The 27149-nt window shown below is 44.8% G+C and overlaps 1 protein-coding gene across 1 annotated transcript in view; it reads right to left on the bottom strand.

Annotated features, from left to right (window-relative positions):
- The window catches only part of APOH (apolipoprotein H), a 266107-nt gene that overhangs the window by 224944 nt on the left and 14014 nt on the right, over positions 1 to 27149 (bottom strand). The window lies entirely within an intron of this gene.

The raw sequence follows: 27149 nt of genomic DNA, 5'->3' as shown, positions 1-27149 counted from the left end.
AAAATTTAAATATTAAATATATTAAATAATAACATTAATGTAATCAAAATTAAATATATTTAATGTTTATTTAAACAAACCTAACATTTATCCTTAACTTAAAAAAGTTAAACACTCATATATATTTATATATTTACATATAGCTAGTCAAAAAGTGTTATTAAACTAATAATTTTAATTTATATTATATTGTAATAATTTTTTAAATAATGAAATATATATATAAAAACAAATATATATATATATTTATATATGCCGCGAAAAGATCCTTTTGCTTGAAAGAACCAGAGGGACACCATGGGGTACTTCAAACAGGGGATTTATTTCAAAGAGCATGGGCATGACGAGTTTCGGACATTGCCTTTCTCAATGCCCGCTCCTCCCCCGATCAACCATAGTTCTGTTTAAATTCCTCCAGTCGTTCTGCCATTGGTGGCTCTCCTGATAGCCAGTTAAAAGTCACACACAGACCTGCAATCCCAGTAGTAAACTGCAAGTCCCAGCATGCTCTCTCACCGCATGCTAGGCAAGTGACTTCAGCCGGCAATGTCTGTAAAACAAAACCATCAGGATGACATTAAGAACGCTGTTCAGGGCTGTGGTAGTAGAGGCAGTTTAAAACAAATACTTCTCCCGAGTCCCCAAAACGCCTCAAACCACACTGATTGGGTGGCCTGGAAAACGCGGATACAGTGATCCGGATTCCTTCGTGGAGTCAGTGGAGGCTGGTGTTCATGGGCGAGATGGGCGCCGCCCTGCCACCCTTGGAGGATTAAAAAAATGTGAGCTGGAACACAGAGCAGCTAGCAATAAATTATGCTGGCTGCTCGGTGAACAAACATGGGCAAATCCGGGTTTTTCTTTTAGAGGGGGTGGGGGGCGAAGATTTCTTCGACCTTGAGCCAGAAAGCAGAGCAGTGACGACACACAGATGGGCAGGATCTGTGTATCACTGCCAGAATACAGCTTTTAATTTGGGCGAATTTCGTAAAGCCCAGGGAGGAGTCAGAAGCTTCCCATTCATTCCAATGGCTGGGGGCAGGCCAGTCCAGCTTCGGTGAAAATAGTGGGGTGTGGCAGGGGCCTCTGCCTCTTCCTGGAGAGAGACCCAGTAACAGTTGTTGTTTTAACAGTGATTGGTGTGCTGGGGTCTGGGGGAGGGGTCAATCCAGAATTTTCCAGTTTGTTTCAGTGCCGCCAGTCACGAGTCTGGCTCGGAGCGAGAGAACATCATTTGAGCTCCTGGGACAGCGAGCACGGAGCACCTGCACTGACTAAGTAAGTGTTGCACACAGCCGAGTGACCTGACCCGACTAAGGTGACGATGGCTGCAGCTTCAGCACTGCAGCTTGAATGAAAGCGTGTGTGACAGGACACAGTGACTTCACTTGACTAATAGAAGGAACCGGGCTTTTGCCCTTTCACACGCAGCCGGCCAGACAGTGAAAGGCCCAGCCGGTGTTCCTAAATTAGTCACGCAGAAGGCTGGAAAAGGGAAACGTGCTGCCCAGGACTGGTGCTGCTGCCGCGTCGTGGATTTTCCTGCTTGCTTGACTGCTGCTCCATAAACTACTCCACCCTTTGTTGTTGCCCTGTTTTGGCGCAGGTCGAGATCAGGGCCTGATTAAAAAAAATGTTCACTTCAGAGCACATGTTTCGCTAACCAATTGCTTTATTTCCCCCTGCCCCTGCTCTGTTTGCTTAGGTATTCCCGGGATGCACTGGGGGGTTTTATCCAGCATATTACTATTGATAACAGCAGCTCATAGGGTGCTGATAAATGCAGTTCTCACAAACAGCCGGATATTGGGAACTGCAGCCGACAGAGTGCAGCTTATTAAGATCTGCAGCTTGGACGTTGAAGTGCATAAAAAATGTCGATGGGTTGGCCTTAGCGAATTTGGGGGCAAGGCAACAAGAAGTATGGAGCTGTTAGTGTAAAATCTGGATTCACTTGAAAAATGCATTGTTAAGAACAACAGGTCACACCAGTCAGATATCGCGGATGTTGAACTGCACCTCACGCACAGCCTGTGATGTATTGCAATTTGCACTCACATTGAAATACTACTACTGCCTTCTGCTGCAGCTCGTTTGAAGGGCTTGTTATGGTTTGCACCGTGACCTCACACCAAAGAGCGCATGGTGTTTTCAGCCTGCAGCTCACTTTGAGAGGGTTCGAACTGAGATCTTAAACTTATTATTATTATTATTGTATGGACGGGTTCTTCTGAGCTCAGGGGTTTGCATTGACAGTGCAGAGTGCAAGCTTGGTTTGAATTTTAAAGGTCACTTGTAGTGAGATCTATGTTGCACACAGAGCATGGTTTGTTGGCTACCACAGCTTTTATTAGCTTTAATGTAGCGCATGCTTGTTTGAAATGAGTTGCCGCCAGAAGTTTATAACGGCCAAGTTTAAGAGGTCCAGAGGTGAGGCTGAAGGCAGTGCAAATTTCTATTGCATTGCCTGTCAGTGGCCCAAAAAGGTGTTCACAATCACAATGCATGGTTGTCCAGTCCTTGGCCTCTCTCTGCAGAGCACACACAGACAACCACTGTCAAAGAAAATACGTGATTCTTACTGGTTTTAGGTGTATGTCAGTTGTTATGTTGTTATATTTGGATTCAATAAGCTCAGAGAGACACCAAAATACCAGCTATGAGTGACAGAAAAATAGTTTATGTGGTTAAGCCATGCCTATACAGAGGCCATGCTCCTTTTAGGGACCCCCCTACTTTTTCTCATCCCACTTAAAACCCTGGCTAAAAGTTAAGAAAATAATAAAGCGGTATGACTGTCCACACCTGTCGCGCATCATAGCGCTATTATTTTCTTTCCTTTAAGCTACGTTGCACAGCAGCCAGCGAGCGCTACTGTGCAACCTGTTTGAAAAACATTGATAAAGCCAATAGATCCGGATTGGCCAATGCTTGTTGTTTTTTTGGTTTCTGTTCACTTTGGTTTCTCGGCCTCTGGCTGCCCTTTCGCACCTTATTTCAGTGACGAGGCTGTGGGGAGGAGATCGGGGGGATGCAGTTCCGCGCAGACGGACATCTTGTGTGGAGACGGGGAAATCTGCACAGCAACAGACCTGGTGGAACTTGAAGTGTAGAGTGGGGTGATGAGGGTCTCCCGGGGAGGGCTTGAGCGACTCTTTTGGGATGAAAACACTTGAAGAGAAGATCTGTCACTTGTCACAAGTGACAGATCTTCTCTTCAAGTGTTTTCATCCCGATCTTGGGCCCTTAAAGACAAGATCTGCTGCACAGATAGCAGACACTGCTGCCAGGCGCCAGGAAGACCAGTCTCCCCTCCGCGCAGCGCTATAGCTTAATGCACTGCAAATGGAAACACCACACCAGGCCTCATTTCCTAAAGGGTTGCTATTAACTCAGGAGAGTTCTTATGATAATACTGGTGGCTCTGATTCTGAAGCTATGCATCAGTAAATCCACGCTTGGTATCGCTGTTGTCCACTACTGTATTCAGACAACACAATGCATTGTAGGACGCACGTTCACCCAGGAGGCTATTGTGGCGCTGAAAACAGATGTTTATCGTTACCCAACTCAATGCTATTTATTTTATCTACCTGAAGGATGAAAGGCTGGGTGAACCTGCCAAATTATTTGAACCTGCCAAACAAGGCCTATACGGAGTGTGAATTAGGCCACTGAGACAGCAGACCCTGCATACCAGAAAGGTTGTAAACATTATTTACACAGGGACTGGTCTTGTGTGACTCTGATTATACACTGCTAGTAACCTGCAGGCAAGTGTACAACATTTTTATCACACTCTCTCTAGCTTAATAAGCTTGGGAAAATAATTTCCTTTCTACCAGTCTCTACAGTAAGCTTATGAAGAATCCTGAAACAGGTGGCTGTTAACTAAGTGATGTGAGGTGTGAAGATAAGATTGTTATCAAATAGTATACCAAGATTTCTGGCAGCGGTGACAGGGACTGGAGGGGTGCCTAGTTCAATGGGCCATTACGAAGAAGACCAAATAGAGGATTGGTTATCAAGCAGTAGACTAGCATACTTTCACGGAAGTGCTCTTGGTTAGAGGTAACACTATAAGAAAAGTACACCACAATCTGTCTGTCATCAGCATTAGACATAAAGGATCTAATAAGAGTAGAAAGAGGAGGCATGCACGTTAAATGAGGATCCTTGAGGTACTCCGCAGAAGGCTGAAATAGATTGAAACTCAGGGAGAGGAAAGGATCATGAGCTATTGGTCAGAAGTGAACTGACCCATCTAAGGGCCTGCAAACAGATACCATTTTCGGAGGCAGTATTGAGAGCTGCAAAGAGGTCAATTATGGCCACTGCCAGGCTGTATGGTCATGGGACACAGCAAGCAAGGCGGTTTCAGTGCTATGTTGTGATCAGAAGCCTCAATGAGTATGGTTCAGTAGATTGTGGTGTTCTAGAAAGCACGGACGTTGTTTATTAACCTCTATTGCCAAGATATTTTAGGGAACATGGAGCAGTAAAGTGGGGTGATAATTGTTAAGCAAGTTGGTACCAGCTGTATGTTTCTAAAGAAGTGGTAGAACCATGGCATGCGTCCAGCTGGGAGGCACTTGGACAGCTGACTGAGCATGGTTACAGAGATCAGTAAAGGTAGGTTTGAGAATATCCTTTACTAATATGTCAATGTTGGGGGCAGAAGCATCTAGGTGTTAGCCAGACTTTATCGAGGTAAAAGCAGATTTGATTGATTCTTATGGAACAGGCAGATAAGAGCCCATGTTGGAGATAGAGGCCCAGGTAGATTTAACAAGAGAACCATGCGCTGCTGTATTGGGTGAAGCCAGGTTGAATTTACAAGATCCTGTCTTGAATGAAGACCGCCAGATTGTCAAAAGGTTCATGAGAAAGAGACTCTGTTGCTGTAAGCCTTTAGAGGCAGGTTTGTTTTTTACTATTGTCAAAGTTTCTTCAGAGGAGGTCTTGGTGATGTCAATTTGATTAAAAATAAAATCGATACAGTCACTTATATTTTGATAGTCACTGCTCTATAGATGTCTTTGGCATTAGAGAAGTAGGACTTTTTCCACTTATGCTGCAGTCCCTTGCAATTACATTTTGCTTCTCATATTTCAGGGGTAGATCAAGAAGTAGATGGTTTTGTCAGTGGCACGAGAGGGCTTGAGGGAAGCAGTGTGATCAATAGATGCGGAGAGCAAGAGAGAACATTAAGTGCTGTGCTAGTGACATCTTCCCAGAAGTTGGGAGGAGTGGCACCTGTGACTTCTGATTGGTTCATCTAAGGCTCCTGATTACAATGTAGTGGTAGGTGATTGGCTAATTACAAAGCTAGTAAAGTTTAAAAAACATGTGTGCAATAAAATGTACCTTTAACTGAATGAGAACCATTCTAATAAGCTGACAATTCTTGACAGAGTTGTATTTAGATTACATTAGGGCACATTCTAAATATAGGGATGCACTTTCTTAACCCCTTCAGCCCGGCGCGGATTACCGCGCTGTGCTGAAGGGTTCTTGCGCGGGCGGGGCCGTGACGGAGTGGTTCCGTCATCCGCACAGCGCGACCGATGCGCGTGACGGAACCACTCCGTCACGCGCATCGAAGGGGTTAAACAATCACAAACATTAAGTGAGCAGCAAGACCTGCATAAGTCACATTTAGTCAAACTCCAAAAACGTATATACACTTTCGGGTCTGTAGGGATTCAACAAACTGACAGCCCATAGTTCCTCGTTTAATATTATTGTTCAAATATAAAGAGTGGAAACCAAGCTTTGTCACTTTAACATATTTGTGTTTATTTAACAATATTTTCTTACCATGTTATCTACTGGGTGTGTTTTTATGTATTTGTTAATGCCAAATTAAAGTTTACATTTTATACTTTGTTTTTCTTTTGTACATTAAGGGCCTCATTTATGTGGCCCCTTGTGCTGCCGGAATGTCACTTTTTGTGAAGTTCCGTGGCGCAGGAGCCTGCTCCATATGTACGAGGCAGCACTAAGCCACTTTATTTGGCCTAAGGCTGCCTCGTAAATATGGTCCCCTTTAACACAGTTTTCTGCGTGCAATGGGTGTTGCTGGGGGCATTCCCAGCAACATCCTTGGCTTTTTGACACTGCCCCAGATTTCTGAGAAATCGGTAATCTGAGGCAGCGCCAAAAACTTACGCCTCCCCAGGGGAGGCGTAAGGGAGGCACAAGCACAACGCGGGAGAAATATCTTTATTTCTCCCTGTTTTTCCTTTTTCTATGTGTGTTGCCTTCTGCAGCACACAGAGAAAGAGGGAAAAGCCTCTTGTGATTGCCCGCAATGCAGGCACCCTTGCACCATGGTGCAACGGTGCCTGCATTGGCGCCCGGCAGCTCATTGTGTGCGTGCGCAGGGGAAAAGGACAGGAATGCGCCGTATCTGATAGATACGGCGCATTCCTGCCCTTTTCTTTTGCCGTAGGGCAGCGCAGAAGGAAGGCCTGCTGTGCTGCCCTACAGCAAAACCTCATAAATGAGGCCCTAAATGCAAACTACTTTCTAAACTGATTTTGATTTTATTTATTGTTATGCTCTCCATTTATATATGTTTTATTATTTATGTTTTCATTTAAAAATTAAACTTATTTTGTTAACTCCTTTTTCTCTATTGTCATTTTTGAAACACTTCATAAACCATATCTCTCACTTTCACTATATCTCTGCTTTCCACGCAAAATCTTGTCATCAGGTTTGTATGTTTTACACCTCAATTTCTGTTATGTGGACCTTCTGTCTGTGTACATTTATAGTATATAAATGTTATATTTTACAAACTAAACACAGTTTGCTGGAATATAATTTCTGTTTGTCTGGCTATCTTAAAAAAATTAAGGATGAACTGCAATCCTGGGATGGATCTCTTTCACCATCTAATTTTTAAAGTATTTGTAATGTACGGTGTTACCAATGGTGTGAGCCTTGATGACTTCATTAACCAATACAGTAAAGAGGCAGAGATGTGTTACAGGTAGAAAACACTTAGAGGGTCTGATCCCATTGGCTGTGTGCGCTTGGCTTGGTGGTCATTTTGCAAGCAGACCAGTTAGAGGATTGGGCAAATGTTTCATATGTTTCTAATGTTTTCTTCTCACTTGTGCTTTAAAATGCTATATTTGGACCCCGTGTTTGCAACAATTTGCAGTAAATATGTGGTGTAAAAAGCCACCATTTGCATCCATTTTTTGAAAAAGTTTCTTGCTGGGGGAAACCCCCGCACCCTCCTTTTGCAGTTCGGGCTCGCTCGCTTCGCTCGCTCATTAAACTACGATACAATTTTTCGCCCCACCACTTTAAAAATCCACCAGCCGCCCCTGCGTGGAGTCACAAACTGCAGTTAACAGCGGCACAGATACCGCGGGCGGGTGTGGTGGGTCAGAGCCTATCCATTACATTGAATACAAGAAAGTGCCGAAGCTGCCCCGGATGACTCTGTCCTCTTGTTGATACCAAGTAACATAAACCATTTTAATTATAAATAAAAAAGTAAACAACATAAAAAATTACAATTTACTAAAAATATTTATCACATTAAAAACAATAATTATAAATATAATTTAAATAACAAAAAAAATAATAATATAAATTATAACAATATAAAATAAATACAATTTATACAAAAGTAGGCAAAGTGTTGGACTGGGGATGGATACAATATACCACTCCCACTTCACACAATGCAACTATAGGAACTGTTACATTACACAGGGGTAAAATGTACTATTCACTCTCCATTCAGTATAACAGTAGGGTTTTCTTAAATTGCGCAGGGTTCCTTTTTTCCTATTTTCACTACAGTAAGTGCAACAGAAGGGAAAGTGTTGGACTGCGATATTCTGCAAAATGGCCGAGGGTGAAGAGGTCTGAATACCAGCTCCGGGGCAAGGATTTACTTTCTCGGTCAAATCCTGACTGCATCCCCCCCCCTCAACACCGAAGACGTCGGAGACTCCCTGGGGAAATGGTCGGCCAGGGAGACATCCTTGGGTCACGCCGGGAACCCTCTGCAGGGTCCGTTAGCCCGTGCCTCGCTGACTCTACCTAAGGAGGGGAGAGTGACCGGGAGTGACCGGCTGCGAGATCCCACTTCGGTAGACCCAAGAGGCTATCGCTTTGGTCTCACAGGATCTCACAGGAGTCCCAGAGGTCTACGGCCCCTCTGTACATCGGTCGGTCACGAGAAGGCATCTTCAGACATCTGGGAAGCTAAAGGCACCGAGCGAAACTGCGGTGAGCGCGAAGCACCCTCACATCAGAGCCTGCCAGCCCTCCGCTCCCACTGAGAGCTCCTAACCAACATCGATGACTACCCGTGCAATGCAAGGATAGGAGTCACTCACTGGTGCAACGAAAGCCGGAGAAGAGCCGCGCAGAGCCTGGCTTCTTAGCCTCGGGGTCTCGCGTGCGGTAACAAGGCAGAAATGCCTGACCTCAAAATGGCGGATCCGCGCGATTGAACGGGGAGCTTATGTTGAAGCAAGCATCGGCGGGGTCTCACATAGGCAACAGGATCGGAACATCGGGGCAGGAAACAGCAGCCCAGAGCCCGTTGAGTCTTAGAATCCCACATCCACAATAACGTACCAGCAATGCTCTGAGTCCAAACGCCTGACCTCAAAATGGCAGATTACCCCACGCGAACCATCGGGAAAATACCTGCATAACCTGTTATGGCTCCTAACATTCACACTGATCAGTCAGGCCAGGCCTCCACTATACCCCCCTGGTAAAGGAACTAATTTCCCTGCAGTACGGCCACAATCCACAGGAACCCCAGGTCAGGGCTCCCGGTGCCTGACTCCAAAATGGCGGCATTATCGTATAATGGTAAAGAGCTAACCTCAATTCTCCGCCCCCTCAGGAGAATGCAATAGCACCCAGAAAGCAAAACAGCTTCACCATTAGATCTCCGATCCCTCAGTATAATCCATTAGCCCCCTGAAAGTGAAACAGCTTCACACCCACAGACCACAACAGTCCTATCACGGATACTGCACACCACTGTCCCTACGCTTAGGGCAACCTCTAAAGTTTGTGAATTCCTCACCCTGTCAGAATCACGGTCCCCCTGCAAGGAAACAGAACAATGTCACCGGTCACGCCAATTTTCACTAGCCCCCTGTACTGACCTACTTCAAACCTCACTGTGCGAACTTCTTCGTGATCAGTCCCCCCAACCTCTCACTCAAAGCAAAAAGAAACTTCAAACATAGACTGATTAGACAGCATCCAGAAATACTATTCGCGGACATATACCACTGCTCCTCCAAAGGCCAGTTAAAAATGGATCTCATCTTCCACACAGAAATACCCGATAAGTGGAATGCCACGTTAAGACTGCAACTGCACATCTCCAAAACCACGACTACTCCGCATAGCTGCAAACTGATGACCTCACTCACTAACCGCTAGATACGGAGCGGGAACACCTCTATGACCATCTATTCGAACGGCACAGTCCTGATACAAGCAAACAATGAGAACCTAGAAGCCTTCGACTACCTCTTTCCCTCACTTCAAAACGCCCACTTACACACGCTCCGACCCACTACCTACCCCCGGTCAGCCTGTCTCAACATGAGAGTCGAACAACCATTCCCGCGCCCTTTGGTAGAACCACCATCCTCCCTTCACGAGTCACCACCTGCACAGCCACCCCCACGAATCAGGTACTCCAACTCTCTGCAGATCGTCAACCTCACCCTCCACAAATCACCATCCACACCTCCGCCCTCACTAATCAAGGTCGCCAACGCCCCAATGAACGTCAACCTCACCCGTCCCACCCGAATCCCCTCCACCATCAAGCCAGGAATGTCCCAGACCTGCAAGCACAGGCCATTAACTCCACTACCCCACCCGTAGGCAACAGGAGGGCAAAACCACGTCACGACCCACCGCACCCCTTGTCCTTGATTCCAAACAGAGGCAACACGGACAGCACAATCAGTAACAGACATCACAACACTGACATGCCCACCACCTCCTGGGATGCCCCTACCCAAGACTTCATCTCCCCCGCCCCGGTAAACATGGCGCAGCATCTCACCCTACTAGAAAGCTAGCTAGAATTGATATTCCTGGGCCTGAGCGAAATCTTATTGAACCTTGACAGGGCCCGAAAGCCCAGTCAAACCCCTCCCCGGACTCCCACTCTGACCAGCTCCGCCCAACCAATGCACCCTAGTGGGATCTCATCCACCCTCACGACCCTGACACAGAGACCCATAAGAACCGATACAGTGATCCCGATACACAGACCCATAAGAACTAAAGCCGCAATGTCCTCAGAGGAAGCGGCTGATCTAGGCTCAACGTACGACTCTCCCCCCACAGCCTCCCCAAAATCCAAGATCCCAGTGATCATGGGATTCGGAAGAGAGTACCCCCCCGAAATCCCCAAGACCCCTGGCCCTCCTCACTTCCATACCTAGGGCCTCACCTTCTAAGGACCACAACAAAGAGGGATCCGCCAACAACTCCATGCTCATAAACTGCAGATCAGCCCCCAAACATGCAACTGATCTAGCAGAAGCCATTCTCTCGCATGACATAGACATTGCGTTAATCACAGAGACTTGGCTAAATGAGTTCTCCTCACCAAGCTTGGATATGCTTATGCCCCCAGGCTTTACTATTATCAACAAAGACAGAAAAGAACAACATCGCCATTGTGGAAATGGACACCTTCAAGTACAGCACCATGGAATGTCTTACCGTCAACATCAAGACAAAAGATAATAGAGCAATACTCTGCCATCTTCTTTATCACCCCCCAGGCAACACCTCCACATTCGGGGAACCTTTTTCCGACTTGATTGCTCACTGCTCACTCGGTGACTCCAGTAATTTAATTCTCAATGCAGCAGCCAGAATGGTCACAGGAGTCAAGAAATTTGATCACATTTCGCCCGCACTCAAAGAACTAAAATGGCTCCCAGTGGAATGGCGTGCTAGCTTCAGAACAGCCTGCCTCATTCACAAAGCCCTACACACAGGCAAACCGGAATATCTGGCTTCCAAACTCATAAAAGCCGGTCAGACCAGGAACCTCAGGAGTTCGAACTCTCTACTACTCATCCCGCTGAAAACACGCAAACAAAAAAACGCGGCCCGGTCCGTCGCTGGTAACGCGCCCAAAATCTGGAACTCTATTCCCCCCCACATCAGAACTATCCCCACCTTTACAAAATTCAAAACACAGCTTAAAGCCCTTTTTCTCGATCGTTCCCTAGTGAACCGATAAGAGCCGCTGAAGCGCTGAAGTAGGCACTTCGCCCCACTTCGACTCTGTGCCCTCAAGACTTCTACCTCCTCCTCGTACCTGACCTTGTTCTCGTTCACTCCACCCTGAAAGTGGAGCTCTGCGCACGACAACAACTCTCTTCTAAGACATTCCAAGGCCTCAGCGCCTCAAGGTCACTCACCACGTTGGAACTCTCCGTTTATGATCTATACTTATACTATTACTGTATTTTATGTTTCTTTGCAACATGACTGCTGTAAAGTGCTCCAATACCTACGGGTCTGGCCAGGGCTATATAAAACTTCTTAAATAAAAATAAATAAAATATACTATTCCCACTCCAGTCAATGCAACAGTAGGGAAAGTGTTAGATGGCGGAGGGGTAAAATACAATATTCCCACTTCAGTCAGTGCAACAGTAAGGAAAGTGTTGGATTACGAAGGGGTAAAATTTACTATTCCCACGCCAGTCAGTGCACCAGTAGGGAAAGTGTTGGATTGTGAAGGGGTTGAATGTACTATTCCCACTCCAGTCAGTGCAACATTAGAAATAAACTAAGTCACTTCAACATAATAAAATATTTTCAAAAACATAGTAAAATAATAAGCAAATAAAAATGTTAAAAAAGGAATGTAAATATATATGTATTTTGAATAAATAAAATAAATACGTATTACACTATTAAATACATATCATAAATGACTTAAAATATTAATATAATTGGTGCAGACTCCCACTGACCGGTGCACAAGGAGAGGTGTGGCGCGGACCTGGGAGCTGAGAAAAGTACTAAACCGCCGACTATGAAGTAGTAGAGTGACAGAGGGGATCCACACCAGCAGGGAGCCGGACCCTATCCAGTATCACGCGAAATCCAGCGGAGCGTGGCTCCCAGAGGTACGGGGACGTATCTGGGGGTTGGTTTAGCAAGGGCATCTCCAGCTCGGAGACGCCATTAACCACGAAGGGGGAGGGTTGAGTGCGCAGCGGGTACCCATCGCATGCATGGCAGCATAAAGTCGCAGCCGTGAGCCGCGACACAGGTGGTGGAAATACCGGGTGTTGGTGCTGGTGCTCATCCCTCACTTCTCCTCCCTTAGCCAGAGCAAATATCGGACCATTTGTCCTAAAACCTCCTCTTTTCTTCTATTTTGTTTTCATGTGCGATAACCTTTGTTTGGTTGGAGGACCAAGAACTACTTTGAACTGCCCTACTTCTGAGCAGAAGACATGGGAGAATAGAGTATTGTTGCCGATGCAGGGCCGGAACGGACGTCAGACGCGGACTCAAATGGACCTGAACGCAGGAGGCTGCTGAGCTCCGCGAAAATTTTGGTGGGGGCTGGGCGCGAGGCAATACTTAGAGGCAGGAGTCTTCTATGGGCGCTCACATCTACAGCCACATTTCCAGTTGTAGATCATCCTAAACTGGCTTACAGGCTATTTTCAATATCCTCTGGTTGCTTACTCCTGCACTGCTGCTTGGAATTCTGGGAGCTGTAGTTTCTCAGGCTTCTGCTTCTGGAGCCCGTTTTTTTTCCCCTTGTTCCTTCATAAACAGCAGCACCTTGAGGTCCCGAGGACCGGAGCAAGCACCAGCACCTTCAAGCACACTATCACTATCACATTACCGGCGGGCACAGACTACAGACCCCATCATCCTTAGTGCCGGGGGGCGCTTACCGCGAGCCGTCAGCGCCAGGAGGCGCATAAAGGTGACGGCGGGCTCCCCGAGGCTGGAGCCAGAGGCCGGAGGAGGCTGGGCTGGGCCAGGTCATTAACATCGACAGATCTGGACTGAGCCTATAAGGCATCGGGTTGTTGAGGGGCCATTTGAGGTTAGGTTGGATATGCTCTTTTTATAGTTTGAAATCGGTAGTTGTGTTTTCTAACCCTAATTATTGAAGATCTTGTCTATAAATTAATTTGGTGGCTATCAGTTTGTGTTGTAAAGCAGTGCTTTTAACATGCCAAAATCTAAGGTTGGCCAAGGTGTAGTAGGCACACTTGACGCTTCTTTAACTAGGGCTGAATCTGCGCTCCTGCACGAAATTGAACTAACTGAGCGCAGACTGTCCCTAGATCCACAAGTGTTACCTAGTCGGCAAACCCATATCCATACCCCCAGTACCCCCAGTTCTTTAAGTGCACAAATGACCTTGGCAAATGGACCACTACGAAGTAATAGGACAAACTCCCCACCCGCTGAGCCTGCTAATGGTCAAGGGATATCTGATCACCAGGCTACCGCGGTTAAGCCTAACGTAGTCACGAGTGCCCAGAAATCCAAAACAAAGGGTGGATGCAGTTCTGCACCCCCACCAAAGAAAATGAAAGGGCAGGCAGCAATTAAGTTACATAAATATAGCCAACTTACATCTAAATCACAGGGAGGAAAGGGGTAGCAACTGGATAGGGATCTTGCACCTGCAACAAATCAAGATATAGCTCCAGCAGAAATGGTACCTAAGCAGACCCTGACTTATAATTTGGAGGAGGGCTTCTGGGATAAACTGGAAACAGTAATTGCTGCACACTTAAACCCTATCTTTCAAAAATTGATTGACATTGAGAGCAGGTTATTATGCCTAGAAAAAGATCCCCCTAGTGTCTCTGTACTGCCTGAGGAGCATAGGCCAAGGCCAAATATATCCATGGGAGGAAACAATAGAGGGGGTGTTAATAACCCAGAGCCTTCAAAGAAAACTACTACACTGGAAGGGTCTCATCGAGGAAGTTTGGAAGACAACTGCCCGCAAACTATTGTGTCTTTGCCTCAGACTGAAGGTTACCTCTGAAACGATTGCCAGTCTCTAAGGGCCTCATGTAGGTAAATAAAAATTACCGATTCTTAAATACCGAACCGTACCGAATCAGTATTTAAGAATCGGTAAGTTATATGTAGGTAATAATTCGGTAATATTTACCGAATCGGTAACATTCGGTATTGAAGAATCGGAATTTACAGAATCGGTAAATAGCGAGGTGGTATTTACCGAATCGGTAAATACCGAAGTGTTACCGAATAGGTATTTACCGAATCGGGAAAAAAAAATCACATGACTGGATGAAACACCCAATCCTGTGCAACCACACCCCACCCAACCAGGAAGTGGCCACACCCAGGCAGGTGCACACAATTAACAGACTCTGGAGAGGCTTGGAGTGCAGAGGAGAGGCAGGGAGCCAGTGCCTGTTTGTGCAGCACAAAATCATCATGTCGACGCAGAGGACAGTGAGAGATGGAGGGGAAAGGAGGAGGAAGATGAAATTCAGCCCCAAGGAACTCCAGGTGCTGGTGGAGGAGGTGGTGAAGCAGCACCAGAAGCTGTTTGGGAGGCAGTCCCTGCAAGTGCCGGAGGCAGAAAAGCGCAATATTTGGCTGGGTATCCAGGCGCAGGTCAATGCTGTGGGAGTGACCCACAGGGACATAGAGGTACTCAAAAAGCGCTGGTATGACCTGAGGATTGTAACCAAGAGGAAGATGGGGGAAATCCAGAAGGAGGCCAGCCAGACTGGAGGTGGAACCAACAGGGCACCTGCCCTCACCGAACTGGAGGAGCTGGTGGAGGCCACAATCGAGCAAGAGAGCGTCGTGGGCCTTGGGGATGCCGACAGCTCTGCCAGAGCCGCCACCCAACAAGGTAAGACGAATGCACAGCAATGTAGCCCCCCCCTACCCCTATCCCACATCCCCCATTGTGAAATGAGTATCCCACTCCAGTCCATGTGTTAGTGCAGACAGGCAATGCATTCTGGGAGATGTAGTCAGGGAACCCCCAACCATGAAGTAAATAGCACAGGACAACAAGGCATGGTACACACATTAGCCACAAGCAGGCAGAGGACAATGTGAGAGTGTAACATGATTTTATTGTGATGCTTGCAATGCAGCCCTTCAGGTACACTGAGCTGATGTTGCATTTCTGTCCACAGATGTGACATCGCGCAGGACAGGACATGCTGCAGGAGAGAGGGCACACCGGCCACACAGATCAGCTCTGGCCAGCACAAGTTCAGCCCAGGGAGCAGTGCCACAGGCAGCCGCACCACTAACACAGGCAGCCTCACCTCAACCAGAGCCAGCCTCACCTCAACCAGAGCCAGCCTCACCTCAACCAGAGCCAGCCTCACCTCAACCAGAGCCAGCATCACCTCACCCAGAGCCAGCATCGCCACTCATGTTTGAGTCACCGGCCACATCACCGCCTGCATGTGTGAGATCGAGGAGGCGTGCTGCCGCCAGGCTGCGAGCCTTAGACACCTCGTCTGACGACAGCAGGGGCCCGGAGCAAATTACTATGCCCCAGGATGGGAGCCATGCCACTGTGCCCTACACCTCACAGGTAGAACAGACGGGTGCAAGACGGTGCCGCAGGTCGCGTGTGCAGAGTCCACCAGCAAACATTGACAGCCATGGGGTCTTCTCGGGGCTCGAGGGCCACATGTTAAAACAACAGCGCCTGCAAACAAAGGCAGTCATGTCAGTCCAGAGGCATATACGGGGCATGAAATCAACTTTTGTCAACATGGACAAGAACATCAGCACAATGGCAGTGGGGATGGGTGAAATGGCAGCGGGCATTCAGGACATGTCCCAGTCAATCCAGCTGTTGTGCAGCAAATTAGATGCTGACATAGATGCACGGCGCCGGGAACGGCAGAGGAGGGACACTACCACCAGGGCACTCAACCGTCTGGCAACTGCCACTTCTCTACTCTGCCGGCGCTCTGTCTCGATGCAGGAGGGCCTGACACACTGCTGCAGCGACGTGTCTCGGGGGATGGTGCAGGTCACAAGTGCACTTGAGGTGCTTTTAACAAGTCAGGCGGCCACAACTGCTGCAGGGGATGCTGCGGAGAGCATCGACTCCAGCAGCAGGAGCAGCATCACACCCCCCGTCCCAGATACACGCAGGAGCAGCAGGCGGCTTGGGGTTAGCAGTAGTGAGGATGCTCAATCCGTGCCATCCCACACTGCAGCGCGTGTGCGCAAACATTGATGCAGCCCTGCGTAGCCAATTCCTAATGGGTGACGTAACCCTGGACTTACCCCTTGTAAATATGCAATGTTGCCAGATTGGCTTGATCTTGTTGTATTGGCGTAGTGCCGCATTAAAACTACGTCATGACATACCACAACTGGCTGTGTCCCCTTACTTACTCAGAAATAGTTGCATGTGATCTCTGCCCGTCTCTCTCTCCCATCTATTGCAGTTGGCACTCCAGCTGCGTTGGCCTCTGGCTGGCCTGACTCATCCTCGTTGTCCTCAAAATCTGTTAGTTCCACCTCTGTACCTCTCTTCGTGGCAAGGTTGTGCAGCATTGCACAAGTGGCAATGATCTTGCAGCAGTTGATGGGTGTGTACTGGCGTGCGCCTCCGCTCTTGTGGAGGCAGCGGAACCTGCTTTTCAGTAGTCCAAACGTGCGCTCCACCACATTGCGTGTAGATTTATGTGCCACGTTATATCGTCTCTCACTCTGGGTTGATGGGTGTAGGTAGGGAGTGAGGATGAATGAGCGGCAGGCATATGCACTGTCGCCTAGGTGAGTAAAAGGGAACCATCAGTCACATGCCTCTATACACTCTGATTTGCAGGTTTCATGGGGCGTCACTGTTACTTACCTAGCAGGTATCCCTCTCCAAATTCTCCGGCAAGCAGTCGTGTGTAGATCCCACTGTTCTGGAAGATGTAGGAGTCGTGGGTGCTCCCAGGAAACTTCGCTACAATATCAGTGATGATGTTCCCTGCATCACAGATTACCTGCACATTGATGAAGTGGGTGGACTTTCGGTTCCTGTAGATGTGCTCAGTGGCAGCTGGTGGGCAGATTGGGATGTGTGTGCCATCAATACAGCCAATGACATGGGGGAACTGTGCCATGTGATAAAAGTCAGTTTTAGTTTTCTGCAGTTCAGCCTGTGTGTTTGGGAAGCTGATGTAGTGGTGCATTCTCTGCATCATGGCATCCAGGAACTTCCTGAAGAAACGGGACAGGCAACTCTGGGATACACCGCCCACCGCAGCTATCACCCCCTGGTAACTGCCAGATGCCAGTAGATGTAGGCTGCAGAGCACCTGCACATGTGGTGGTATGGCATGCGCCCTTCTCGTTGGCTGGTCCAGGAGTGGGTGCAGGTCCCTGATCAGGTCCATGATGGTTTGTGGGTGTAGCCTGTACCTTTCATGTATCTCTGCGTCAGTCAGTTGGAAGAGTGTGATGCGCTGTCTGTAGATGCGTTCCTCCCGTCTCCATATCCTCAGACCTGCTGCCTGTAGACGTAGGCGCCTTGCAATGACATACAGAGCGGCCATGTTGTCCACGCTGTTGCATTTTGGGATTGCTTATATGCTCTGTTGATGCTTACCACCTGCTTTCACTCAGTGTTAATTACCGACTCTTAATTACCGAATTTCATGGATTTCTTAATTACCGAATTTACCTACATGTCTTTTTCAGTTTTACCACTTCATATTTACCACTTCATGTTTACCGATTCATATTTACCACTTCATATTTACCGATTCGGTAAATATGTATTCGGTAAATATGAATCGGTATTTTAGAAATCGGTAATTATGAATCGGTATTTACCGCTTCATATTTACAGAAAACTGGTTTTTGGCCTCCTACATCTCACTTGACTAAATACCGGTCGGTAACGGCATATTTACCGAATTTCGGCCGTTACCGACCGGTATTTAGCTACCTACATGAGGCCCTAAATCCCCTAAATATCGAGCAAGTATATAGAGTTCCTAATAATAATAGTGAAAGGTCCCAAAGCGTAGGTACTCTAGCAAATCGCCATTCGGGTCACTCACGTTCCAGTGATATAAACTTGAATCTACATCTGCCCCCTGAAACAACACCCTATGTTGTTGTCCTAGCTAATGTTCCACCATTACTGCCTGGTGATAGTGAAGATTGGCAATCTTTGAGAAACAAGTCCCTGCATTTAGTAAATACAAAGACAGGCATAAATAATAAAACTCTATTTTCTGAATTTAAGATGGCATGTAGAGTTAGGTGGGTAGGGTCAAGTAATAAGATATTGGCAGGGGATTGCATAGTGTTGACCTTCAGGCCGCCAGGCCTAGTAAGTTCTATACTAGACAGGACGGTTGATCAACCCATAAACGAGGCAAGGATTTCCATATTACCACTAGGCTTATTTTATCGACCACCTAGATTGCAACTCTACTTAGCGGAAGAGAACAGTTCACTAAGGACAAAACAGTACCCGCAGTTTCCACCTTGGTTTCATGAAAATCGCTTCGAGCCATTAAGTGGTCTCGGAGACATGGACTCAATAAAGCAGAAAACAAGTTCATTAGAGGATAAAATCCATGTTTCCAAGACTACTCTTAATATATGTGGTAGTGCTAAAGAGAGTGGACCTCTCGTTGGCCCCCGACATAATCTTTGCCCCCCGCAGCCTCAGCTGTTCTTTAACAAAGGTTTGGAGACACTAGGGGCTACGAGGATAAATCTAACTGTCGCCCAAGTTGAACAATCCCCGAATAGTGAGGATCGCAATCTTTCAAATCCACAAAACTGCCAAACCAAAAGCCCTGGTCTTCGTTTATTTCCTGGAACGTTGCCGGTATCTCACGAAGGTTACTGGATGAGGTATGGGTCCAGTATGTCAAAACGTTTGATAATATTTGTAAGCAGGAAACCTGGAGTAGAGATGATTTTTCGTTCGATGGATATGACATACTAGCTGTCCAAGCTGAACCCTCATTGGAGGGCAAAGGGAGGACTAGCTATCTTAATCTCGGTACAGAATTGAAAAAGTAATTGACTCCCCATGGTACCAGCTGACTTTATATTTTAATTTGATTAGTGTACCTATATTATTAACCAATTGGTACCATGACATTTTCGATACACAGAATTCGGGGGTTATTAACTCACTTGACCTGGAGATTGTTAAGGTAGCAGGGAGGATTTCCCTCTTGTGTATTATCTGGGTAGGAGACTTCAACTGTACCCTATGCTGGCAAGGTTTGTGGGCTAGTAGATACTGACGATCAACCCTTGACACATTTTAAACATACCATACAGGGTGATGTGTTAAATTCTATTATTGTAGTGAACAACTTACGTATGATTGATACTTTGGTTGGTACCCCACCGGTGCAATATCCAACATCTCAGGAGGGAAGGGGGGGCATGCAAGCACAATCAATTTTATGTTGATTTCTAGTAGGTACTCACACCTTGTCGAATATTTTGCTGTTGAACCTAACCCTGCTAGTGACCATATTCCTCTTACTGTTTCTTTGTGTATTGTGGCGCAAAAGGGTAAGGTTTCTGAATGTCCAATAAAATACAATCATAATTGTGGGATAAGGCTAAAATGGGACACGATTAATCATAAGGCTTCTGAGGAGTCTATTATTAAAATGAACCTAACACAAGTAATGACCTGCCTAACCAAAACATCAGAGCCAGATGTAATAATACAAAATTTTGAAACAATTTGTAATGACGTGACCAAAAACTTGCAAAGATCAATAAGAAAGGGTAGTACCCCTGAAATAAGATGGTTTAATACAGTGTTCCGCAGCGCAAAAAGAACTGAAGAAGGCTCTCCATGTAGTCCCCGGGATAGGGATGCAATAAGGGCAGCCAGGCAGAACTATAAAAAGGTAATTGAACAGAGAAAGAACGAACTGAGAAGGCAGGCTTGGGCTGCCCTTGAAAGAGCAAGTGCCTTGAAGGATTCCAGGGGTTTCTGGGAGGTGATAAACCGCCCACTCTTCACTAATGAGTCAAGGGCCATGGATACTAACTTAACGGGAGTGGCCTGGGAGACCCATTTTGCTAAAATATTCAATGCAAAGGGTGTCATATTAGGCGAATGTGAGGAGGAAATAAGTATTAATATAGAAACCGCACAACAGTTTAGCACATCACTTTCACTGGGGGAGGTTAAGGAGGCCTTGAGAAAGGATATTTCCCTAAAAGCCCCCGGCCCAGACGGCGTGCCCTTGGACCTATTCAAAAGTAACTTACAATGTTTTTAAAGCATCGTTGTGGAAAAATGCTGTGGTGGTACCAATTTTTAAGAAGGGAAACAGAAGTGACCCCACATGCTATAGACCTATTTCTTCAATAGATGCATCATGCAAGCTGCTGGGGCGGGTAATCCTTGCATGTCTGGAGTCATGGGCCAATACCTCTGGCCTTATAGTGAACTCCCAATTTGGTTTCAGGAAAGGAAGGGGACCGACCGAGCAGTGCCTCAATCTGTTGTTGTTATGGGTAAGTACATGAAGGCCAGGGGTGCTTCGATCCATTTGGCCTTCATGGACTTGTCCAGTGCCTTCGATACAGTTTGTCGTGGTAAACTGTGGTCACTAATGAATGCCATGGGTTTTGAGGAACCGCTTGTTACTCTGTTGTGCAGAGTACATGCTTCTACCACTGTAGCTATCTGGTATGGCCCAGGGGGAGAAAAGACTAACTTAATTGCTTCAACTGAGGGAGTGCGCCAGGGTTGTATATTGGCCCCTTTTCTATTCCTGGTTTATACTAATGGCTTAGAGCATTTCCTGCTTCAACAACAATTGGATTTTCCAATGATTGCAGGTAAAAGGGTACCTTTACTGTCCTATGCGGACGATACTGTCCTGAAGACCTTAACAGCGAACAGTTGACAAAAATGTCTGACTGCCTTTAGTGAATTTATGACAGGATTGGACCTTAAGGTCAATTTTAATAAATCTTTGATTATGACCTGCGGTCCAAACAAAACAAAATCTCGCAACTATACAGTAAATGATATAAATATTAATAAAGTGCCAACTTTTACCTATCTGGGGAATCTTTTTAATAATAAATTGAGCTGGGACAATTTGATCATGATGAGGCTTCAACAAACTAATAGAACTATAGAGGGGCTCTTTTGTTTTGCCAATAAACTAGGGGACAAACCGGTAGCTGAATTGAAAACATTGTAAAAATCTAAATGTCTGTAAGTGGCCACCTATGGGGCAGGAGTATGGGGATATTACAAAAGTGCACAGATTCAAATATTAGAAAACATATGTTTAAAACGTCTCTTACTTATCCCCGGTAGTTCTCCTACCTCATTTTGCCATTTGGAGGTGGGCCTAGAATATGTGACTGGCAGAATCAATATCGCCCCCTTGCTTTTATGGGAGAAAATCTGGACCTCAGAAGACTTATTATTCTCAAGAGGCATTCTAAGGGACTGTACGAATCTTGAAAACACAATGGCGATTCCATGGCTTCGTTATGTGAAAGAAACCTTTTGTAAGATGGGCCTTGAAGATCTTTACCAAAATCCAGAATCTATTCAACTTAATGTGAAGATGGTTATTAAAAATGCTTATTATACGTTTTTAAGTTTGTCAAATCAGGACAATAATACAATGGATCGTGCACTTTTAAATCAGCTACAATTTTATCTGTCATTCACTACACAGGTCCACTCACGCTTCCTAATGACCAGACTTTGTTTAAGCACATTGCATTTTCTTGTGGCTTTTCCAAAACAGGGGGGATGGTGTTAGAGACTGACCCCCTGTCCATGTAATAATGTAGCCAAGCAGAGCACAATGCACCTCATGCTTTTTTGCACACTTTATAAAGATCCAAGGGCCCGCTTTATTAAGCCTATCCTAAGAGATATTCGTCCGTGTTCTTATAAGAAGGTTTTAATCATCTGAGGTCACTATCTACTGTCATTATCTGCAGCTCTGTGCTTAGCTTTATTAAAACTGTATTTTTAATTAGGAAACGTTATGAACTGTGAATTATTGTATTTGAACCTGTTTAATCCAGGATCAACTTCAGTGCACTGCATTTTATGTATTTTATGTATTTTTATATGATCTTTCTGCAAACTTTTATGATTCACTTGAATCGAATAAAGTTATTTGATTGACTGACTGACTGACTATTATAATTAAAATACAAAACTATATTCTCAAAATAATAAAGATAATAAATACAATATTATTTACATGAACAACACAATTAACACAAACAATAATAAATAACATCATTAAAAAATTACCTAATTTTTAATTTGTTATTACTTATTTAACTTTCTACCTTATTCTTCAACAAAGTACACAACACACATCTAAAATTCTCTATTAAAATAATATTATGTACACATGTTAAATAAATAAATATTAGTAAGAATATTAATAATATTAATGTATTCATAAACAAATTATAGTTAATTACCACCCCACCCTTTATCCATACAAATAAATAAACACACACCAAATATATAAATTGAAAAATTATTATTTCCATCATTTTCATACGTAATCTCTAATAAACATTTATTATTAATAGTTAAGTAATAATAATTAAATTCACACCAATTACTCCTACAAATTCAACAACTGATACCAAATATATAATATTAAAAAAAAAAGGATTTACAGTTTACATAATTATTTTTCATTTCAATAATTTTATAAATTAACTGTATTTATTAATTTAGTATAATTAATTTCCTACACACCCTTTACATAAACAAAAAGAATTAAGATAGTACATAATTATTTTTCATTGAAAGAATTATTATATACAAATTATGAATTAACAAATAATTACTTATTGAGCAATTTAGTTAGTTAGTTAATCCCCCCTACACCCCTACAAAACCTACAAACTGCTCCTAAAATTTAACGTAACTAAAAATGATTTACACAATTAACATAATTAATTGTCAATTAAATAATTAATATCAATTGAAAAAGGTATTAATTCATTAAAACTAATGTATTTTTCCACCTACTCCTACAAAACCCACAACCCACACCTAAAATATAACTTACAAAACATTAATTGTACAATTAACATAATTAATTATCAATGAAATAATAATATAAATTAAATTAATTAATTTACTTCCCACCCTGTACCCCTATAAGCGCCACAACCCACACCTAGGGGTTGATTATGATGGCGGACGGACTTAAGTCTGGCCGCCATCATCCCGGGAATCGGGACCGCCCACCCATATAGCGGCGGTCCCACAATGCAATTACAATGCAACCGGCACTGTGGCGGTCGGATTGTGCATGTTTACCATTGTGCCGGGTGCTGCTGGCTGTAGTACTCGCCGCAAATGCATGTTGTGAATTTCCCTGCACTACATTGCAGGCACCACGCGGTGCCTGGCACCTGGTGCTGGGAACTGTAGGAGAGCACCATAGGCACAATCCCCATGCCCCTGCACAAGGGGGGCCTGTTGAAAGTACATCCCTGACAGCCTTTGAATAGCGGTTAAACCGCCATTTTTATTTTTTTAGTTTTATATAGTGCAAACTAGACCCGAGGATATCAGGTATCAGAACGCTTTACATGAGCACCAGTTTTGTTACAAATGGACACATTCATTTTTTTTAGGCACGGGGAGATTACGTGCTTTGCCCAGAATCACAGAATGATGAGCGTCATTGCTGAGACTTGAACCCAGTTTCCCAGCTTCGAAGTCGACCGCTCTAGCCGTAAGGCTACATCCTCTCAAGCTGGCTTAATGCAGCATCCTAATGTGGCGGATGGTACCTGCTAGGCATCGCCACCATTCTAGGTATGCTGGCTGGGTCTGACAGGCAATCGTAACGATTGCCTGTGTTGGACCGTGGCAGATGGGCTTTCAGTCCACCAGCACACCGCCCACCATCCTTATCTGGTGGGCGGTATTTGGACGCACAATGGCGAGGAACCCGCCACCGGCATGCTGCCAGTGGCGGGAACACCGCTATCATAATGACCCCTCCTAATTCTTAACTCAATACAAATGTATTCCACAGTTAACATAATTAATAAATACTTTAATAATTAAAAATGAATTATTAATTAATGACATTACTTGCCACCCTGTACACCTATAAACCCACAACCCGCTAAGGTACTAAAAATCCCAAAAATGTATTACATTTAATTGAATAACTTCTAAAAATGTAACAACTATATTAAAAAACAAACAATAATTATATAGAAAATGTACAACATATTCGTTTCAATCATATACCATATATATAGGCCAAGACCTGGAATGAACTCCTCCTCTGCATCAGAGGAAGCCCGACACTGCACAGACCTGGCTCTTCGAATGACCTACGGAGCTGCTCGTACCCCCGCCCCCCAGCACCTTGAGACCCTCATGGGTGAGTAGCATGCTTCAAAAACCTGATTGAGTGATTGATACTAAAATGCCTAACAATAATTAAAACATGATATTAATAACAACTATATTTTTGTAAACGATATTACTGACTTCGATATTTTCAAAATCAATATTACTTACCTTAAATCGATATTCTTGACAACGATATTCCTACAGATGATATTTCCATATCACGTTAATTTGGACACAATATTATGATAGCACAATTTTTTGTTTCGATATTTTGTCTGAATACAGCTCAAAATTGGTGGATGTCTAGTTCACCCTATTCAGAGTTTTAACCATGTATATACTTTAACCCCTTCAGTGCCCATGACGAGATAGTCTCGTCATGGAGCGCGGTTGCGCTGTGCCCATGACGAGACTATCTCGTCATGAACCCCGCCCGCTAATGAAACGCCCGGCACAGGGCGTGGAAAGGGCGGGGCACAGAAGGGGTTAAATATGGCGGCTGTACATTTGAAAAGTTTTGGAGGCTGTTCTACACAAGCTTTGTCAAAGCCAACAGGTTTGTCTTTGTACAGTACATGTACATAAAACCACAGAACATACAGGAACACATGCACATGCGCACCCACACAGCAACAGGCCTCTATGTACACACACAAACAAATTCACAAAGGCACACAGATGTAATCAAGACTCACCTAGGCAGTTTGTGGGGATGTGAAGGTATGTTTGTAAGTGGCTATATGGCTGTGTCAGTGTTTTTATTGGTGTGCGGATGGGGCACGAGTAGGTGTATTTGTGTGAGTGGGAGCGGATGTATTGGTGAATGCCTGGGTGTGTCAGTGGCTGCACTGGTTTGTGCCTGGGTGTGTCAGGGTTTGTACTGATGTGTGGCTGGGTTTGTCAATGACTGAGTGAATGATGAGTGTGTGTTTGTATCTCTGTGTGAGAGGGTGTTTGAGTGGCTGTATAGGTGTGTGGGTGAGTTAGCAGCCCTGTGAGTGACTTTGGGTGAGTGACTGGCTTTGGAGGTGGATGTGTGGGTCAGTGAATGACTGTATGAGTGACTTTATGGCTAAGTGGTATGTATGAGTTGATGTATGGATGAGTAAGTTGGTTTGTGAGTGCCTGTATTGGTGTGTGAGTGGGAGTTGATGTATGGGTGAGTGGGTCGGTGTGTGAGTGGCAGTGTGGGTAACTGTATAGGTATGTGAGTGGGTATGTGAGTAGCTGTATGGGCCAGTGACTGGGTATGTGAGTGGCTGTATGGGTGACTGAGCGGCTGTCTGAGAAGCTGTATGGGAGAGTAAGTGGGTGTGTGAGTGGTTGTGTGAGTGAGTGAATGAATAGGAGAGTGAATGGGTGTGTGAGTATCTGTATGAGTGAGTGAGAGGGTGTGTCAGTGCCTGTATCAGTGTGTGCCTTGATGTGTCAGTGTCTGTATCAGTGAGTACTTAGGTGTGTCAGGACTGTATTAGTGAGTTCCTGGGTGTGTCGGTGCTTGTGTCAGGGTGTACCTGGGTATGTCAGTGGCTGTATTAGTGTGTGCCTAGCTGTGTCAGTGATTGAATCAGTGTTTAGCTGGGTGTGTCAGTGGCTGTATCCGTGTGTGCCTGGGCATGTCAGTGCCTGCTTCAGTGTGTCCCTTGGTGTGTCAGTGCCTGCATCGGTGTTTGACCAGATGCGTCAGTGCCTGTATTGATGTGTGCCTGGCTGTGTCAGTGGTTGTATCTGTGTGTAGGTGGGTGTGTGAGTGGCTGTACTGGTGTGTGCCCGGGTGTGTCAGAAGCTGTATTAGTGTGTGCTTGGGTGTGTATCCCAAAAATGTGAAGTTGTGGAACAACACTACAAGAACTAATTAGTAAAGTACATTACTCCAATAGGTGGTGTCATTGTTCTGCAAACAAAGAAATAAACACAAATATTAATTGGAATTACAATTTATAGAATTACAAAATTAACTTATGATTTGAACAATGCATAAGAACATAATTGAAAGAAATTACAAGACATTTGGCATGCTGTAAAGGTATATTAAGATATAAATAAAGATTTCACTTTTCCTTTTTTACTGTTCTCAGTTTCTGATGTACTTTTAAAAGAATCATCATTGAACAGTGGGGAAAAAACAATCATAAAGATTGGAGAAAACAAAAACAAAAGTGCACACGGTGTCATTGCAATTAAGCAGTACTTTGCATTGCACTCAATACAAATTTTTCTAAATTATTATTTTAGTTATACTTGCACTATGAATGTAGGAAACTTTATGCCGAACAAGAGATCCTCATTAACAGAACTACTAATAGATATGTAAAACACACCAGCACATGGTAAACCTTATAAATACATTACCCCTTGTAGGCCAAATGATGTCATAAATACTGAGAATAGATGTAGAACAAATACACTATACCAATCCTCCTTAGAACTTTGGTTGAAGAAACAAAAGATACAAATTTGTTAGTTTAAAAGCAGTTTTTGCTTGAATTTAAGGTTGTAGTCATTGCATTCTGTCCATCCGGTTTCCGTTTTTAAATACACAGTGTAGTGTTCAGATGTAGCAGTAAGTCCTTTATGAACTATGGTAGCCAAAGTAGTATAAGTTCCTCCAGAAACAGATATGTGTCTTGCTTTGAAATTTGTAATCTCTGTTTCCAATTTACTGCCATCTGCTCTGCATCATTGTAGCATTAAAATAAAATATTTTCCACTTCTCTGTACATGTATC

Source organism: Triturus cristatus, chromosome 7 (genome assembly GCF_964204655.1).
Source record: "Triturus cristatus chromosome 7, aTriCri1.1, whole genome shotgun sequence".
Lineage (NCBI taxonomy): Eukaryota > Metazoa > Chordata > Amphibia > Caudata > Salamandridae > Triturus > Triturus cristatus.
This window is presented reverse-complemented; position numbering and strand designations above follow the sequence as displayed.